Source organism: Onychostoma macrolepis, chromosome 07 (assembly GCF_012432095.1).
Source record: "Onychostoma macrolepis isolate SWU-2019 chromosome 07, ASM1243209v1, whole genome shotgun sequence".
Lineage (NCBI taxonomy): Eukaryota > Metazoa > Chordata > Actinopteri > Cypriniformes > Cyprinidae > Onychostoma > Onychostoma macrolepis.
In genome coordinates, this window is record NC_081161.1 from 20747470 (window position 1) to 20768955 (window position 21486).

The window sequence follows — 21486 nt, forward strand, 5'->3', positions numbered from 1 at the left end:
TACCTTTAAATTCATCCAGACGTCAAGACGCGTTGCGAAAGATTGTCTTCATTGCATAATGAAGCATGTCCACATAATTGAGCTGATCATTTTCTTATACTGCTGAGGGGGTTAAAGTATATATACACACACGCGCGCGCGTGCTTCGGACCTGTTATGATCGTCCTCCCGCGAATCCGTTTCCCAACTGTTCCTCGCGCATCCCGAGTGATGAAAAAGCGCCTTTGAGTTTATTCTCGATATAAACGCGTTCATTGATAGCGATCGGCCAGCATCACAAGACATTTCCCCTCATCTGTCTGTTCGGACTCCCCCTATCTGGACGGTGAAACGCATTGTACCGTTAAAAAGACACTCCATTGTCGTCCATTCACAGAGAGCGGAGAGAGTCTTGCGGCATTTGATGGGACTAAAAGCTTGAACCCTTGATAAAGCAGCCCCGGTGCACGGAATATCATCTCGAATCGTCAATTTTCCCCACGCGGAGAGACTCAAAGGCGAAATTCACTCCATCGGATCATCTTATTGACCTTGACTTCCCTGTAAACACTTATTAAAATCTGTCTATCCTCACTCACATTGTCAGCCCCGTTATTCAGACGAGGCGTAATTGGCTTTGATGCCTGTCGCCGTTTAAAGAACACCGTGGAAAAACACTACAAATAGCTACAATTGCGAAATAAATCTGCTTACCTTTTGGGGAAAGTATCTGAAGTCTTGTATCCTCGAGAAAAAGTCCAGTGAGATGAGCGGAGAGCGCGAGCATCAGTCAGTATAAGAGAGAAGTAATGAGTGATAAAATGACGCTCATCTGCACTGTAACCTTGTGGCGTATTTAATGTAAATAAGCCGGTTATGTTGCACACAATCACGCACACACACAACACACACACACATGCATGCACACAAACAGAGACCGGCCAAGACGGGAAGCGCTTTTTTCGCACTCTTATATGCTAACGCGTCACACAGGAGCGCATATTTAAAACAAATGCACGAGAAAGCTTATCAGTTTGTAAATATGAGATGAAATTGCCACTCAGCGGGGCGCGTAGCCTAACCAACAACCTCCCTCTTCATCACAGAAAGAGGAAAAGGGTCCAGACAGCGGTCGAGACACGCGCTCAGAGACGTGGGAGAAGGTCCTCTGAAAAGGTACTTCGGTGAGGACATGAAACTTTTTTTGGGGCTGAACTTCAGCGCTCAGGCCGATGTTGCTTTTCTACACGAGGAACGAGACGCAGAATAACGCAATTGTACATCCCAGCAGCTGACAAAAGCTACTGATTCAATAAACTCTTTGTTGTGGGATTATATAATGATTATGTTGTAATTATGGGAGCGCTTTGGTAATAATAATAATAACAATATAAGAGTATCCAATGGGAATGCGAGTGCGTGTGACTTTGAAGAAAAGGACACGGATGCGAGACTGATTGATTATCGATCGGTTATTAGATTGATTTTATTGATTCCGATGTATATCCAGATAAACCATAAGGAGGAAGAGGGGGGGAAAGGCAGGCGGTTAAAATAATTAAAAACGTCTGTGCTTAACTTTAAAGGTCGATTTTCCCACGGAGCACATAGGCTATATATTGTGCCCCCCAAAAAAATAAAATAAAAAATAAATAAAAATAAAAATTTTAAATAAAAAACAAACAAACAAACAAACAAATAAAGATTGCGCCTAATTATAACGCATGCTAAGATTAGTTTAAGAACTTATTAGGCTAATATTAGTTATTTATGTGTATTTACCATAACGCAGCTATTTTACAGCAGGACCTTTCTAATTCGAAAAATCAAACCAATAAGACTGATTATGAATGATTTCTGCATTAGGAGCTGGTGACATCTAATGATACGGCGTATTTACACAGGCAGGACAAAACGCTTCTTACTCCTAACGTGATCCACAGAGCTGTTGCCCTGTGACAAGTTGCAAAGTGGAAGGTTTTCTTCTTTCTCTTTCTGCTTCACTACACAGTTGTGTGTTTGTGATATTTAGTGTGTTCAAAGGAGCATTAATCGTTATTAAATCCCGAGGCAAAGGCTCGCCTTCTCTTTATTTTCTTTCCAGACAAAACACACGTTTTAAAAGATAGCACATTCATTATTCACTATGAAAATCAGATTCCCATGCTGCCCCTTAAACGCTCAGGAATTCAGCCCGCATTTTCCAGTCTGATGTGTATGAAATTCCTTTTTGAACAAATTCCAAAATAAAAGTTGTGCCTCTAAAGAAATTAGCATAACCATCCCATCAATAATATCGCTATCTCTATGGGAATGATAGCGAAAGCAGTAGGGGTGTTCCTTTACTCAATTCTTCATGGATTCTCTGTTTCTTTTGAACTTGTTATAGCAAGTCAAGTGATTCTTTATCGGTGACAGGCCTGACAATACACGACGAGGACGGGAAAGCAGGTCAAAAGGAAGTTGCCATATGGACTTCAACATGCACTTTCCTAACAATATAGGGCAGAGATATGCTGCACACACAAGTGTGTTTATCGCGCTCTCTATTTATCGTTTATTTTTAAGTACTTGGGGTTAAATGAAGTTGAAGGCATTTGTTACGGATAAAGTGGGGCAGCTGTATTCTTGTTAAAGTGAATCGCTCGTCTGTGTTTCTTGTCTGTTTACTTCTCCGTGGCTTTTACGCTAACAAACAAATGTGGATGCGTTCGGTTTGGCTGCTATCCATTTTATGGATTTTGGTGCAAAAGCAAGAAAATAAGGTAAAATTGTCACGTTGTCTGCTGTGTTTGGAAGGGCAGCATTCGAGATTGATCATTTTGTCTTCGCAAATATCAACTTGTAACAGGAATCAAAAGGTCGAAAGATCCTGACGGCTCGAGTCACGTGACTCCTGGCTGCCCGCGAGCAACAGGTGCACTAGGGGAGGAGGGAGGACTCCAGGCATCCTTTCAGATTTCATTTTTTTGTAGTCCTTGTCATGCTGAAAGATGATGCTTGTAGTTAATCAAGTGCAGTCTGGTTAAATGTTTCTTTATTTGTTTATATAGTCATTATTTTAATTTGTTTTATTTGTGCATTTAACTGTTTCATAGGCCTACTATTTGTATACATACAAGTAATAGTATTACATACTATTGATATATATATATATATATGCTATTACACACACAATGCACTGTATGTGTGTACATTTTATTAAAGTTCTTGACAAAAGACATCCACAAGCTTGTTTATTCACAAAATACGTTTAGTTTAAAATCAATTTACACACACACACACACACACTGTACTTGTGTACTTTTTATAAGTATATTGAAGTCCTTGACAAAAGACATCCATGAGCTGTTTTATTCACAAAAAACGGGTTTAGATTAAAAACAAAATAAATTATGGGAATGCTTAAGGTAAAGTTTATATTTTAAATAAATGAAGTTTATATTTATATTTTAAATCCTTTTCACTATTTTTTATTAATTTATTTGCTTCCACTAGTTCATTTTATATGGTCCTTCAGTGTGACAAATTAATTTTTAAAGGAAAATAAAAACATGTAGATTCTCAGTTAATATGAGGTAATAAAGACTCTGTAAAATATTTAAGAATTTGCAGTTTCAAATAGCTTTAGATCACACTTCAGGACATGTCGACTACCCATATACACACAGTCAGTCAAGTCACTTAAACTCTGTTTCGTCATGTTTGTGTAAAATTAAAAACGTACAAATACTGATATTTCCTGCAGTAAAGCTGAGATTTCTGTGCCGCTCATTTTGCATTACTGCATCAGTAATGCTGGACTAGTTATTTTTGTGACGCTGAAAAAGCTGTTGTGGGTAATACACTACTCAGAGAGTAACCCACAGGGTTTGTTTATACTATTAGACCAAGACCACACACGTCCAGTGTAAATATTTCAAGACTTCAAAGTACATGCAAACACTGCGCATTTTATTTTCAATACACGCTCATAACTGTTAACAAAGTGTCAGCCACAGAAAAAAAGAATGACTCAAGGGTTGAGCAGTCATAAGGACAGATAAAGCGATCATGGCTGGGAATGACAGTTTCTCCAAAATTCTTTCTGACGGGAATTTAAATACGAGCCTATCAGCACTGCGTCTGGTATCTGTCCAAAACAGTAGGCCTCTAAAACAGACATGCCAGTGTTTAGAAAAAGAAGAAAAAATATGAAGATGTTAGTTCTCTCCATCTACTTGGACTGAAAGCAGCTATTTAGCATCTTTTAGCAGATGTCCAGATAATTCACAAGTTTATCAAATTAATTCAACAGAGCAATGACCAAGGAAGTGATGTACTCCTAATCAGCCACAATGAGAGAGAGAGAGAGATGGGAGATATATGGGGCGAGTGTCACTTTAAGACAGAGCAAATAAATGACTGCATAAGCATTTTATCCAGGAGCAGCCTGATGGTTTAATGCTGTGCCTAGTTTATATCTACATACAAACACACCAGAATGGTTTTCTCATATGGAAGAAGGGGAGGGGGGCTACATTACTTTTTAAATTGAGTTTCTCAGAGCATAATCTGTTCCAGGTCTTTGATGAAGAAATGTTCTCAAAGTATCACAGTGACTGATTTAATGAGAAGCGAGTGAGCACAATTTCAAACAATCTGATTTTCTGAACCTTCTGTGACTCTAAACTTTTAAAATTGCACTTAAGAATCACATCAATTACTCTTTAAAGTATGACATCGGCTAACTAGGCGCACTAGCATAACAAACACACGCTATGGCGTATTTACTCCATATCCTCTCATCAGGATCTGATACATTGGTCCCTTATGTGAGCCTTCTGCGAAGCTCTCCCAACTCCATTATCGTTTCCCTTTCTCTTCAGCGAGGAGTGGAATACATGTGTGGCGGATCTACAAGTCTGACGATGATTTAGTCAAATATTACAGACGCAAATATTTAGAGCCGACTTCTAGGTTTTCAGCATCTGATGAGACTATACGTTTGTACGTTCTCCATATTCTTCAGGCCACAGTTTAGATAATGCTTCTGAACGCTGCTCCAAAATCCCACCCGGCGTTGATGAACTGAGAGAAGTGTATAATGTCTATGACTGATAACTGGACCAATGCTAATTTAAATCATCTGAATCAATGTCTAGCTGGGAAAAAATAAAAATAAAAAATCTAAACGAAAACATCTGACTCAAATTGATTACTGACAATGTTAGGCATAAGAGATTTAATAATGATTACATGCTTAAAATATCCAGGCCATTTTGAGAATCCATCACTCGTATATCTCTTAGTAAAAGAAGCCACTGTCTGAGAGTCTGCTTGATAAGAAGAGCTATGACACAAAACAAACAACAACATTAGCATTGGGAAAATTAGTGGATAATCAGTGTCTTAGTCTCTTCATTATAAATTTGGCTGCTCTTAAGCGTAGTCTTGAGACTCAGAAAAGCAAAAGTCCGAACGTTGACACGAGACTTTAACTTAAACCATTCCAAAATGACTTTTTTTCCCTGCGCACTGAAAATAAGAACAAAACCCCTTAGCATGTACTCATCACACTGGCTCCAGCTCAAACACAGTGTCGCCTCCTCTTTAAGGTCCATATTTCTGTGAAAGCGAGCCATCATATTTTACTATTACCTATCAATTGGTTTCTAATCATGGTAATGAGGCGTCTGCCGTTTGGTGACAGTGAACTAACGGCCTCCGTGGGAGCATTAAGGAGCCTGGGTTATGCTGTGGGCCGTTAACTACCTACAGGCGCTTGCTAATGGCTCCAAATGACCTCCTCAGTGGCTATTAGCACATAATTAGAACCTTGCAGACCATCAATGACTTCCACCGGACATGCGTACCTCTTCGGTCTTCTCCTCCTTGCTCCCCCACTTACTGTTTAATGGTCAGATTATGGTGAGGTGCTGGGATACGACCACAATTGCTGCATTAAGTTGTGTGTGGCTAGCATGCACCCAATGCTGCGTACAGTAAGGCTGCAAATCATTTGCAGCACTGCGACAGCAGTGTTTCTCAACTAAAAACACCATGTGGACCGTTCACTCGGACCTTTAACTTCAACAAGTCCCTGCAAAAAAGTATGAATTCCTGGGTCAGCTCATTTTGACAAATTGAGACAATATAATTCACTGCAAAGCCATCAATCTAATATAGTCATTCTTGTAATATCTAGCGTAAAAAAAAACAAAAAAACATTTAATGTAAATAAATCCCAAAGGAAGAAATCACTGTAAATATCCAATATGCCACCTGCTATCTCTCCCCACCATCAGTGCCCTATCTGTTCTAGTCTCTTTTACTATTATGTGCTATTGTTGTGGATCACGCCGAGCGTAAAGTGCAAGGCACGGCCACACCGCACAAGTGGTTCAGTCACACCAACCTCTGCGTACACTTAGCAATGCTCTCCAGTTACCCAGAACAAAGGCCTGCTTTAGTGGGTTAATGTCAGCTCAGGAGCTGCAGAGAACAATAGCAGAGTTAGAATAAAAAGAGGAATGCGATGTTTTGTAAAGAAAATACACCACGACACATCTATGTGGTAGTAACTTGTCAAATTATCAGCAAATTATCTCACCTCACCACAACAGTTATGCAAGTCATCTGTGAAAACCGCAGACTTTGTGGCAAAAGTATGAAACAACTAATTTAAGCAGCAGGGAGGAATCTTTCTAGGTCATCAACTAGCCTTGGACAATGGAATCTAAAAAAGATCATGATAGGGTGGAGGGAAAAAAAACTGCTCCAGTCTATTGTTTTTTTTTGTTTGTTATATATATATATATATATATATATATATATATATATATTATTATTATTTTTTTTTTAAATACAGTTCATATATATATATATATATATATATATATATATATATATATATATATATATATATATATATTTTTTAAATACAGTTCATATATATATATATATATATATATTTTTTAATATATATATATATATTTTTTAATATATATATATATATATATATATATATATATATATATATATATATATATATATATATATATATATATTTTTTAATATATATATATATTTTTTAATATATATATATATATATATATATATATATATATATATAGTTTAAAATATAATTTATTACTGTGATCAAAGCTGAATTTTCAGCATCATTACTCCAGTCTTCAGTGTCACATGATCTTTCAGAAACCATTATAATATACTGATTTATAATCAATGTTGGAAACCGTTGTGCTACTTAATTTTTTTTTTTTTTTTTTTTGGGACCCGTGATATTTTTTTAGGCATTTATTTAAAAAATTAATTTTGTGTTACAATATACAATGCTATTCAAAAGTTTGAGGTCAGTACATTTTTTCTTTCTTTTTTTTCAAGAAATTAATACTTTTATTCAGGGGGGATGAGTTAAATGAATAAAAAGTAAAGTCATAGTAAATACTTATATTGTTAGAAAAGATTTCTATTTTGAACAAATGCTGCTCTTTTTAACTTTGTATTCATCAAAGAATCAAATAAAAAGTATCACATGTTCCAAAAAAACAAGCAACACAACAGTTTCAACACTCATAATAAATCAGCATATCAGAATGATTTCTGAAGGATCATGTGACACTGGAGACTGGAGTAATGATGCTGAAAATTCAGTGCTGCGTCACATAAATAAATTCTATTTTAAAGTATATTAAAATAGGAAACCAATATTAGAAGTTGCAATAAGATTTCACAATATTACTGTTTTTTGTTTTTTTTACTGTATTTTTGATCGAATATATACAGCCTTTATGAGCAGAAGAGACTCCCTTAAAAAAAATTAAAAATCTTACTGATCCCAAACTTTTGAGCGGCAGTGTATATGTATATATATAATGTTTAACAGTTTGAGGGTGGTAAGATTATTTAATGTTTTTGAAAAGTCTCTGATGCTCACCAAGGCTGCATTTATACATTTATTTAATCAAACAATACATTGAAAAACAGTAATATTGTGAATGACTTGAATATTTTAAAAAGTAATTTATTCCTGTGCGGCCAAAACTGAATTTGCTGATTTGGTTCTCCAAAAAATATTTCTTATTACTATCAGTGTGGAAAACAGTTGTGCTACTTGATGTATTTGTGGGAACAGGTTTTTTTTTTTTTTTGATGATGATGATGATGATGAATAGACAGTTCAAAACAATAGCCTTTATAGAAATCTTTAATAACATTGTGAATGTTTCACTGTCACTTTTGATCAATTTAATGCATCCTTGCTGAATAAAAGTATTAATTATCACCTTGTTGACCCCAAACTTTTGAATGATAGTGTATGTATCACTTTAAAGTATTTAGTATACACAAGTCAGCATTATGTGCTATGGATGCATCTCCCTTCAAAGTTTGTAAGTATGGGCAGAGGCCAGGGTCAGCAGTGCGCTTTCTAGAGGTCAGAGGCAGTACTGCAGGCCTTTTTTTTTTTTTTTTTTTTTTTTTTTTTTTGCTAGAGAAGCCCAGCAGACAGCCATGAGCAGAGGTCACCTACTCTGTGTTCACAATCACTTCCTGCATTCTAAATCTCCCAAACCACAGTTTTGAATGCATTTTCTGTGTCATGGATTTAAATCATTCTCTGATGATGCCACCACCCTCCAGTCTCTCTCTCTCTCTCTCTCCCTCTCTCTCAGCATTCCCTGAATTAATTTGTTTTCATTTGCAGTATGTCAACTGAAAATATGTAGTTGTTCTCTGTGGCAGTGCAAAAGAATCTCTCTGGCGAGTGTGTTTCTGCCTCTTAATCATTAAATCTGCGTGTATGTTTTTTACAGTGCAATATCAGTAAATACATAAACAGCCTGCTGTAGCTGCTCTCCTCTCAGCTGCATCTGCGGTGCTTCCCTCTTCACAGTGTGCCATTCCGCAACATTCCCCTAGTGTTTGTCCTGTGTTGTCTGAACGCTGCCAGCCACTGCTGCTACAATGTCAGGCCGAACCACTGCCAAAGTGCAGGGACGGGCAACCGCGGCGGGTCCCAATTATCTGCAGGGTGACGGCGTTGTCCAAAAATAACTTCTTTTTCCCATATACTTCTGGACTGGCTGCCCCCGGCCACAGGCCGTCCACCTCTCTAAGCCCATCTGGCAGGAGGACAAACAAAATCTTGGTAGTCCTTCAGTCGAAAACCTTTTCTCAGTCTGGGAAATGACTTCACCCCGTCATCCATTTCTCCACAGTGACCAAAACCCTGGACATAGTTAATCAGCGAAAAAGGGCACGCCTCCAAAACGCCATTCTTCCGCAGCCACATTAGTGCACAAGTAAGATTTACAGATCACTTAATGTTCCAGAGTTCTCCGCATAAAAGTATATACAAAGGTTAATATTGTAATAATATCTTCCTGGAGGGCATTGCAATCATTATCTCTCTAGAGATATCAATTAGAAGCACTTTACAGCAGGTAATGACAGAGATTCCGGTCCAAAATGACATTATTATTATTATCATCATCTATATTCTCGCACTCCCTATACCAGGCAAAAGAAGCAGCGTAGGTTCAGCCAAACGAAAGAAAGAAACGTATCTGATGGCGCACATTAATCTTATTTTTATGTGGTCAAGCTGAGAGACTAACAAGCTTTCGATGTAACCCCTCTGCCTTGGCATTTTAGGTAGCGTGCAACAGTTGTCCGCACCTCATGCGTTCATCTCGTATGCTACTCATCTCTCCTTTGTTTTAGGAGGATAACGTACACTGCGTGGAGGCCGGATACCCGCAAAGCAAACGGAAACGGTGATAGACACACATCGCGTGAGAGACACAGGGGAAGCGGATAGAAACAACGGAGGCGGTTATGAATCAAAAGCTTTTTGCTGCCGCTCGGCTAATATTTGCTTGCCAACAAACACAGATTTACACCGTTGCTTTCAGTGTTTGTCTAGAAACTAAAAAAAAAAAAAAAAAAAAAAGAATGGGAACATTGGAAAAGTTACTGACTGACCTTTGGGCTTCGCTACTAACATTAATAAGGAGGATTTGTTATGTTATTGACCCTCTTATCAACAGCATGAATAATTCACAGCTGGGCCAGCACTTGTCCAAAAGCAGATGAGAAAACAGCACCCATGCCTCTGACTGTTGATTTAGCAGTTTCATATTTAATAAGGAACTGGAGCGCTGGGAGGCGCCTTTTTTTTAGAGAGATTTAATTGGGCACTGGTGACATCCATCACATGGTTGTCATGACCATGACCTTTCGTTTGGGGCTATTCATAATAAGAGAGTTATGAGCCAGTTCCTCGTATTTCTAGCGACTCACCCCTGCGCTTGTGTAATGGATGCCGTAGCATTTGTAAACCTTATCTTACAGGAGTTGGTTAAAGCTAGCGTGCACATCAGATTTATTGCTTTCTGTCAGGCCGGTTAGGGAAGACGTAAAAGGGTGTGAGTATTTGGAGAAGGATGATTTAACGTGGATGGATAAAGTCCTACGCTTTGGAGGAAGAGGCCCTGACATGTTACTGTTTTACTGAGAGTAATCCTTGACACAAATGAGTATTTACAGCCTTAGGGGTGTGGGATATTGGAAAAACGCATTTTCCATATCATTTCCAAATCCCCGTTTTAGCGAACAAGCTCTCCAGAGCTAAAAATGCCATGCAGAGAGGGAGCGGCGGGAAAATGGAAATCGAGATGGAAACGGAAGTGCGACTCTTTTAAAGTCGTCTCTGTACAAGTTGGAGGCGGCGAGGGAGAAAAGAGCTCCATGCGCAGGTTAATTTCATCAACCCCGCGGGCTCCGGGGACCGAGCCGGAGCCAGAGGGAGCTCCCGAAGAGCCTTCCGCACAAGCCTTGAAGAAAGTTGTGAGACAGAAGGTGAGAGTGAGAGAGAGTGAGGGATCAAATACAGGTGAGCGTACTCCCTCAGGAGCACCAGATGGCCTGCACTACCCCCTGCGTTTGTGCACTTAACTGCTTCGCTGTGTCACCAGAACAATGGTCATTCACCGGCGAGCTCTCTTACACAACTCCTCCTTTATGCATAAACATAAAGCCGTCGTACATTATTAAAGCAGGCCAGGCACACGTAATCTTTTCAGACTGGGACAAACTTACCACCATTGATATCTATGTATTTATTACAGCAATAGAGCAATATGAGGGTGAGGCGCGGAGAGATATCGGCTTACCCGAGGCTGAGAGGGAAATTTAAGATAAAGGATATTTAATATCCAGTTCACATCACCAGGGCTAAGCCTTTAATAGCACAAGGGGTTTCCATGCAGGTAATGCCTTTGTCTTTGTCTAAACACACTTCCACGGACTCTAACTGTAGTCATGGAAAGCGTGCGGGTCACTGATAAATGTGCCGTAATGGCTCGACGTGGGAGATTGCCCATTTGTCCTGTCAGGTTATTAATGCACCTGGGCACTTCCTCCAAAGGTGTTATCTGGCGGTGGGAAAAAACGCGGCGATATATAATTAATTCACTATCTCCTGCGTGTTTGCCTCTCTTTTACAGTGTTCTTACATTTTGTCACATTGCATTAGAATCAAACGACGTGCGCCGCGGCTGGCAATAATCACGGAGACAAATATGCATGTATATTATTGGGAGTAACATTAGGCTGGTGACTTGCATTCCAGGGCACATTACTGCTGCTTATTTTGTGTCTAAATGATAATGAGCGGCGGAATGATAACCTATATCATTTAGAGTGAAATATGAATTTAAAACACTGCCTGCCATTTAGAGAGGAGAAATGTGTTGTGGAGAGATCACTCAGGTGTCTTCTGCGTTCATTTGAAAACCGTGGGGGGGGGGAAGCGGAAGACAGGGCTTGAGTTTTCTTCAAGTGGTAAAAGACTATTGTTGTCCTAATTACGAGCTGGCTGATGCATTATTTAACGATCCAACATACATCGCCAGGGCTGGATATGAGTAAAATAATTTATGACAAGATCTCTTTTTTTGCCCCTCACTTTAAATCAAACTTCAATAAATGTGCCACCCCTATCCATATTACATGAGGCCTTGCTGAAAACAAGAAGCATGCAGGAGTCTGTTATTCAAAATTCTTCCGACAGCATGGGGTCAAAAAACTAAATCACATCGAAGAACAAGGAGGTGTGCTTGGTTAGCTCACCTTGGGCTGCACAAAAGGAAAGACAGCAGAGGAAATACAACACACACACCCCTTCAAAACAATATCTTAAGAAGTCTATTGTTAGTAACCTTAAAGGTCGACCTTTTACAAAATATTACTATGCAGCCTAAAAAGGAAGAGAGAGATTTACTCGGGTTGTGTTGGGGTCTCAGAGCCCCCGAGGTCCTTTTAGTAGTTCAAAAACATACTTAACTTTGACGTGTCAGGGTGAATCTTTCTGACTGGGCCCAAACCTACGGGAACAGATACACAAACTTCATAAAATTAATCACATGGTGTCCATGAAAAATGTTATATTACTAGGAATCAGATTTGGTGTACACACTATAATAGCATACTTGTTTTATTTAACCTCTACATTTACTTTCAAAATCATAGGAACTATTTATAAACTTCAAAACTGTCTGCATGTGCATGACTGAATTCTCTGGGACAATAAAAATAGCAACGTATTAGCAGAAAGCATGCGTTTGTGCAACTTTTTTTGTTGCGGTATACAGGCAAAACATCACTGACCTCTATTTAGCTCCAGTGCCGTCATGACAATGGCATCAGGACAGACTTTAATGAGCACTAACGCAATGGGCAGACCTGTAGCTATCCATCATCAAGTGTGCTGAGAGCAACACTGCAGCTTAAAAGCACAAGCTGAACAGACCCTGCAGAGGAGGAAAGCGGCCTTAACCAAATTTATATCATATTACACATTGAAATGTGACCCCGTAATGACATCACTGAAATTCAATCAAACCCTTTATTCGGTATTACTTAAGTTGAACTAGTGTCCTTCCTCATCCGAAATTAGTAAATTGAATATGCTTCTTGTTTTTGTTACAGCGGGCCCAAGACACAGTTTGATTTAAAGCGTTTTGATTTTCACAAAGCCTAATTTTCAGGAGCACATCTGAAGAGCAAAAATAGCCCGGGAAGTTGGCAGAATTTTTTTTATTGATTGTGGTTTACGTAATTGCTATCTATCTGTATTTGTCTACTCGAGCACGAGGGTCATGTATTACGTTTCAACGCAGCCAGTGAACACTGTTAAAAGCCATTGAGAGCAGTGAGGGGTGCGGCGGGAGAGGTTTGTTTTTGAAGTTGTTGTGTTGTTGACACTGAGAGGCTCTCAAACTGCTGGTATTGAGAGTGACTGACACATTCATAATTCCACCATTATGTACTTGACTGATCTGCTCTAACGCTGATGTCAAAAACAACAGACTCAACAGTCCTAGATGCATCCACGAACGCTCAGTATCAGGCCTGATTTTAAGACGGGCCAAAAATCATGTTTTGTGCGCCAGTATGCCCTTTAATAAACCACCGGAGAATGCGAGCTAAAATGCAGACGAGTCCTACAACATTTAGATGCAATGAAAGGTTGCCTATCATATTTCAAAATGTTGCACTTGACATATTTTAGTCTGGCATTATAGTTTGGGAAAAGTTCAACAAGTGAATGTGTACAAGTTTAAGTCACAGTAACACTAATATAAGTAAAAATAAATGACTCATCAGAATGAGATTGCTGGATTAAGCCGCATCAGCATCACAATTTAAGGCTTATTCCTCACAGCACGTCTTCCTCCAAAAACAAAAAGTAGTCGAGATTAACTTGAATCTTTCTTTTTTTCCGGAGGTGAAGTGGACATTTACATGTTCGCGCGTCTCAAGCTTGGTTTCGTGTGGATGATTATTTTATAGTGCGCGATGTGGCTCGGACTGGTTTCATACGGATTATTTGATCAGATAATACTTGTTTTCGACATGACTTACTTCATTTAATAATAGACACTTCAAGCTTTCTTTAGATATACTGTATTTCTCATGTAATTTTCGTCCATTTTAGTGACTCGTTTCAGGAAGATATTCAAGGAGACTGAGATTGCAGAAAGCGCACCCTATTTGTTTTCTTTATTTTACAAAACCAAAAAAAAAAACGTTTTGTTGATATTGGGAGTGTATACAAATAATACTTTAACTTTAAAAGTAAAGTAAACTTGAAAGTAACTTGAAATTAATGCAGTAATCAGTAATGTAATCAAATTACAATTTTAAAGAAGTAATTAGTAATTTGTAGTTGATTACTTTCTTTTGAGTAATTTACCCAACACTGCTAATCAAGATCTTCAGGATCACTCCATCCTGTTCCAAAAACACAAACAATTCAACTATCAGTACCCAGCTAGAATGCTGTGAACACAGACTATATACTGTACTACAAACTAAATATCAGCTCTAGAACACTGCTTGTACAATCAAACTGAGGGACCAGAACAAGTATGGTTCAGTTTTATTTCCAGCTTTCTAGCTACTTTTTTGTATTGTGTATTTATGTATTCAAGGGATAGACATGACAAGAAATTGTGGAGAAAACAGGAAAGAATAAAATTTGGAAAAGTCACAAGTCAAAGTCGCTATGACAAAAGATTCAAAGTGTTCATGTGAGCACCACGGCTTAATGTGTCAAAACACATTTCCTAAGCACTCGGCTATGACTATGGCCTTTGTATCTGTTTAAGATTACAAAGCCACTGGCGAGAGGTCACAAACACATACTGTACAGTATGTGCATACTTGGGAGTCATGAACAAGTTTATTTATTTCTAGAAAATATCCTGTCTGAACATCAGAGCCTGTTGAATCAGACAGCAACAAAATGAATATTCTTCACCTGTCTGCTCATGTTGACTTCTCTTGTTTAGATTTCACAGTGGGGGGAGAAAAAAGAAAACCGCATATTTACTTTTAATTGAAAGGAAATTAAAGACGCATCCACATCCGCAAATGACAAAGGAGTATCACAAGGCTTGGGAGTGATGATAGCTTTTGTTTAAGATGGATTTCATAAAGAACCCCTCCCCCACTGATAATAATAAAGAAAAAAAAAGAAGTCTTGGACATTTCTCCAAATACAATTACCTCTGCATCACCTGATTCAATCAAATGAATTTGCATTCTGTTTGCATCCAATGTTCCGTGGCCCAGTAAACAAGACAGGGGGAATAAATCTGATGTGTTTTCATGGTTCTGCCTGCACCCACCCTATTCGCTACACTTTATTTGGAATATTTGAATTCTCATGAATCTGTAAACGCACCATGTGTGGGTGAAATTAAAAGCTTTACTTTGGAGTAAGGGGCGTCCTCTCAGGATGAGAAGAGAAAAGCTTGTGAAATGTTTGTGACTGGCCATATGTTGCCTGATTGAAGAGAAAAATGGAGATCAATACACTCTAAAAAATGCTGGGTTAAATACAACCCAGTGGTTGTTTTGACCCAGTGGTCGAGTTAAACAATTTACCTCAACTGTTGGCTGAAAACAACCCAATTGCTGGGGTTCTCCATATTTTAGCCAGCGCTGGGTTGTATTTAACCCAGCATTTTTTAGAGTGTATAAGCCCTCAATTGACCTTGAATTTAAAGCTGGGGCAACTGTCACAACTTGTTATTAAAAAAGAACTGGATATAATATAATTTAGTCAGCATAGCGCCATTTTAAATTTTTCACAGGAATGAAAACGAGGCTGTGAGGGACAGAAGTACATACTAGTTGTTCAACTAGCAAAACATATTTACATTCAGATTTAGTAGACAAAAAACTCCATAAATTGTTTTGAAAAGTTGTGATTTTTGAAATAGTGCAAGCCATCGCAAAGACTAGTTTTCATCCACGTTAAAGGGTTAGTTCTCCCAAAAATGGAAATTAGTCATGTTTTACTCACCCTCAAGGCATCCTAGTTGTATATGACTTTCTTCTTTTAGACGAATCCAATCAGAGTTATATTAAAAATTGTCCTGGCTCTTTCAAGCTTTATAATGGGATGGGCGGGTGTTTTTGTTCAACAGTCCAAAAGTAGTAAAATAAAGCGTGCGCATCCATATTAAAATGCACATCACACGGCTCCGGGGGGTGAATAAAGGCCTCCTGTAGCAAACTGATGCATTTTTGTAAGAAAAAATATCCATATTTAAAACAATATAAACAGTTTATTGTAACTTCCGCTAACTGTCATATATGCGCGTTCACGAGAGTCTGCCTTTGCAGAGGATGATGAAGGACGTATGCGTAGATGTGAGTCTCGCGAAAAACAACGTTTGTTTACGGGAGCAAAGGAAGCAAAGTTTCCTTACTTTACCAAAGGAAAACCAGTCTCCTCTTCGCTTATATCGAAATACTCCGACATTTTTCTTCACAAATCCTCTTTTTTTTTTTTTATATATATAACTCCAATTGGATTCATCTTGAAGAAGAAAGTCATATACACCTAGGATGCCTTGAGGGTGAGTAAAACATGGACTAATTTGTATTTCTGGGTGAACTAACCTTTAAATTCAATACGATGTTCTTAAACGGATAGTTCACCCAAAAATGAAAATTCTGTCATTATTTATTTACCCACATGTCTTTCCAAACCTGTATGACTGACTTTCTTCAAAAAGAGAACTACTAATGAATATTGACACTGATAATTTCCATATACTGACAGATAATAGGTAAAAAATAACCTTCTACAAAAGCACCACAAAAGTAGTTCATACAGCACAATTGTGTGAGGAACAGTAATTTAATTCATTATCTAATGATAATCTTCACCTTCACCACTGCAGCTTTCGAATCAAATACGGTGCTTTTATAAGGCTTTTATTGGAGCTTGACAGCCTGTGGTCACTATAAACACGTCTTTGTATGAGGAAAACAGGGCTTTTTTTGAGTTCATCGAGGGGAAAAAAACAACAGCATACAGGTCTAGAAGAACAAGAAACTGAGTAAATACAGAACACTGCCTTTAACAAACAACCCCCTGTCAGAAAAATAAAATTGTATCAGTGAATTATGATGCATTTGAAAACACAACTGCATTGTAGCCACACACGCTGTGACTCACACTCAGCCAATGCACAGAAAGTAAAAGTCCATTGTTCTGTCAAATAAAAAGCCCTAATCTATCCGTCTTGCTTTCCTCCCACCAGCTACTCCATGAGACCAGACTCATCTTCACATGTCTTCATATTCATATGAACACACAGAGGTGGGGGTCAGCTCGGTTAAAGACTCCCTTTACATCACGAACATCATAAAGAACACAGCCCCGTCTGAACGTGTACATTAACTGATCTCCGTGTTCCACTGGGACAGATCAAAATGAAGAATAATATTGTAAAGAGATAATGGAGAAAAAGAAATGTGAATATGCTAATGCTTCCTTCTGACATATGAATGTTTTGAATTCTTCAACACTGTAGTAGCCACATAAACATCTAGCAGAATACTGATGAGAAGACACCCGGTGCTACCTGACGCTAAAAGTACAATCGTGTGCTAGCAGATCTGGCTTCCTACTTGGCTCCAATCTTTCCTATAACTCAACAATTTATGCGACTGAAAAAAATCAACTTCCTCTTAATAATGCAAAGTCTGCGTCTGAACCGTTGGGCACAGAGTCTATAAAAGATTGTATTAGCTTGATGATGGAAAATTTAGCCCATTTGTAGATGTTTTTGTAAGTACTGAAGCATAAGCATAAAGACCGCAGTGGTTTGATGTCGCTACAATACTCGTATTGAATGGGGAGGTAAATACCACAGCTCTGATTGAGGGTAGAAGAAGAGAGGTTGGGGTTGGTTTGGGTTCCTTTAATGGCAGGCCGACCACTGTGTGTTGGAATAATAATTACGAAGACTATTTATTTTTAATTGATATGCCCTTTCTTACTATGAAAAGAACAATTATCCAGAGAACCGCATGCCTCTCTCATGCACAGTATGCCATTGAAATAAAAAGGGTCCTGTGCAAAATGAGCAAGAACAGTCATATTTCTGCCAAAACCCTTTTTCTGTGTCAACGTTTATATCAAAGAACAATAATTTTGGCATTAAAACCACTCAACTCACCAGTCTAATATCATTTTTTGATGATTTGCTGGATTGATTGGGTATTAAAAGCAATGATACAAGATAAGAGCCAGTAAAGAAGGGAAAGATTTCATGTTAAGTGCATATTACATTCATGGGGCGCTGCATAATTTGATACGAGAATATTTCTTATGGATCGTGTTATATGCAGAGAACTATTTTACAGTTCTGAAGTTTAGCTTTTCATATAAATAAGCGGTGTAATTACTCCTAAATGGAGATCCCAAAATGACCAGAGGGCTTTTCACAAGTGTCAAAAGAACTCATAACCGCTCTCTTTCATTCTGAATCTCCGTCGACTGCAGGAGCGAGTCTTAGTCTGCCACTTGATGGTCTGATGTTTCTAGGTCTGCCACGATTTTTGTCTGTCTGTTTTTGCTCGTATATATTTAATTAGGTCAGCAAAAAGAGAAATTGTGTCAAATTGTGACTTGAGAATTGACAAAATCCTTAACACTTTTCTCCCTGGAATAAATTATACATAGACTTTGAAAATAAATAAATAAATAAATAAATGCACCATACATTATTCTGTTGACTATGACAGAACAGAAATAGGCCTTTTCTCTGACTGGTAAGTTTTCTTTGCATGTCTCAGTGTCTCACTTATTTAGAGACATATTTATTTATTTAAGTTGAAATAGAAAAGCCAGTGCAGTAGAACATAAAAGCAATCATTCGCTGTGACTTAACAAGAATGTGCCCCATTAAATAAATTCTAAACCCATCAATGAAAAACAGATCAGTACATCAGCAATTTTCTGAGGCATTTGGAGGACAGACAAGCTATATATATATATATATATATATATATATATATATATATATATATATATATATATATATATATATATATATATAGATAGACAGATATATATAGAATTGACAGAAAATAAAAATTACATTTGATCAATAGATATATAACAATTGTAGTAGCCGTGTTTGTGCGGGGGGATGGGATGGGATTGGATCGTGAGGTTGAATGCGGGCCGATCCCCTGTTTTCTTGCCTCCTGGAGATGCAAATGTCAGCTTTGAGCAGTTTGTGGACTCCCTGCTAAGTGCTTGGCCCATATTAAACCAAACTGCTTCCATCTTCTGGACTTCTGGCATTCCACACCCTTACGTCGGCCATCAATGTGTCACATGACGACCCATTCTTTAGAACCAATTCCATAACTCCAGATCGTAAAAAAATAACTGTCTTTTGCTTTTCCTTCCCCACCTTTTTACAGATCATTCCAACTCCTTTCATATCTAATATTTCAGTCTGATATCGCTTTATATTACAATGTTAAGGTTCTGTCTCCTCCCTATATATCATACTGAAATATTAGATATGAAAGGACTTGGAATGATCTGTTAAAATATTATATATATATATATATATATATATATATATATATATATATATGTATATATATATATATATATATATGTATATATATATATATATATATATATATATATGTATATATATATATATATATATATATATATATATATATATATATATATATATATATATATATATATATATATATATATATATATATGTATATATATATATATGAAGAGTTCATTTGCAAAACCGATAAAAACTTTTTGAAAACGTTAAACGTGAAAACGTTTCAGCTTTTATTTTTATTTTTCGCCCTGAAGAAGATATCGCAGGTTCATCAAGTTCGTCGAAATTTTCCATCCTCGATCACTTTTAGTCAGCTTTGATGAATCTCCTCTCAGCTAGCATGTCTTTTCAAAGTGAAAGTAGCCTTGTCACCTGACCTGAATACAGCGCTGATTCGCTCAAATGGACTTATCGGCTTTGTTCAAAAACAACAAGGGCGCTTGTCGGCTTCTGCAGTAAAACGTGAACTTGCGATGCCTTGAAAGTGGACAAAACTGGCTTTTTTGACAAAAACGTGTTTAGGGTTCAGATCGCTCTGTATGTGGAGAATAATGCATGGCAATCAGCTCTTTTGGCGTTTATCGTTTTTGCAAATGAAGTCTTCATATATATATATATATATATATATATATATCATATGTCAAACGATTAATCACATCCAAAATAAAAGTTTTGTTTACATAATATATGTGTGTGTACTGTGTATATTTATTATGTATATATAAATACACACACTTACAGTATATTTTGAAAATATTTACATGTATTTACATTATATTTATTTATTTATTTATATTCATATAATTTATATTTAAAATATAAACAACATATTTTTCTTAAATATATACACATGCATGTGTGTATTTATATATACATAATAAATATAACAGTACACATATATATTATATAAACAAAAACGTGGAGATTATATATATTATATATATATAAAATTGTGAATAAAACTGAGTTATGTTCAAACTAACTATGGAGTGGGCATATGCCCCCTTACTTTGAATAGGCATGATACTTCTGGTGCAGGTACTGTTTTATACTAAATGTCATACGGAAGCCAGTGGCTAAGTGAGGAGCAACAATAGTGCTAAACTACTTTGGCACGAGATGACAGACACATTTTGAAAAAACAAACATGGCTCTGAGACAGCATAACTTCATCTCGGCTACTTAAAAATATCCCGTTTCATTGCAGTCCAGAAACATTCCATAATTGGGCTACACACGAAGAGCGCAGGATGGAACGGAGCAGCGTTTTCTCTTTCTCCCTCACACTTCTCTTTTTCTTTTCCTGAAGGCTATTACTACCATTATGTGAATGGCCTTTGTGGATTTACTGTGCGTGTTGTTCCAGCCCAGGCCAAAGAGAAGTCCTTGTGGAATAAGCTAATCCTTTTCAAACGGGACGCGACTGACGATGACATTACATCGCAAAGGCAGGGAACAGAGGGTGATGTCACCCGTCCAAAGTTTGGATTCAAAACACACACGCGGCCCCTCGCCCCTCCCCTTCTGTGGCCTTTTCTTTTGAAACTGGAGGCCAACTACAATAATCAGGCTTCGCTCAAAGTATTTATCAGATAGGAGGCGGCGCGATTACATCGAGTGCAAATATGTGTCCCCGTTATCCTTCCAGACTATACGATCCACCGGAGCAACACTGGAGGTGACACGGAAAGAGAGAGAGAGAGCAGAAGAGCTGTGGGATGAAGATATGGATAAACTGAGTGGGAGGTGAAGAGAAGAGAGAGGAGGGGGGGTAAAAAGTTGAAAGAGAGACAAGACCAGCTGATAGCGAAGGAGAGAAAACTTGATAAAAAGAGGAACTGGGGGAAAAGAAAAAAAACGAGATGGGGTGGGAGGGAGCTTTGTATACGGCAACTCATTATCCCACAATCAAACCACTCCTTTTCTCTTACAGTTGCTCTCTCTGCCTCTCGGTTTTGTTTACGCTCTTTCTTTTCAGTCTTCTTTTTTGTAACTTATTTATGAGGAGTTAGAGCGAATCTGCAGAGCTTTG

The 21486-nt window shown here is 37.8% G+C and overlaps 1 protein-coding gene across 10 annotated transcripts in view; it reads right to left on the reverse strand.

The window, feature by feature from the left end:
• Positions 1-21486, reverse strand: part of znf536 (zinc finger protein 536) — a 306462-nt gene that overhangs the window by 175683 nt on the left and 109293 nt on the right. For 2 of the 10 annotated variants that reach the window (XM_058781890.1, XM_058781886.1), the window contains exon 1: positions 694-6748. The exons of 6 other annotated variants lie outside the window; for them this stretch is intronic. The gene's annotated coding sequence lies outside the window, so the exon portion shown is untranslated. Of the gene's footprint in view, positions 1-3; positions 6749-21486 lie in introns of those variants that run through there. 2 more of the 10 variants (XM_058781888.1, XM_058781887.1) reach the window with 1 other exon arrangement.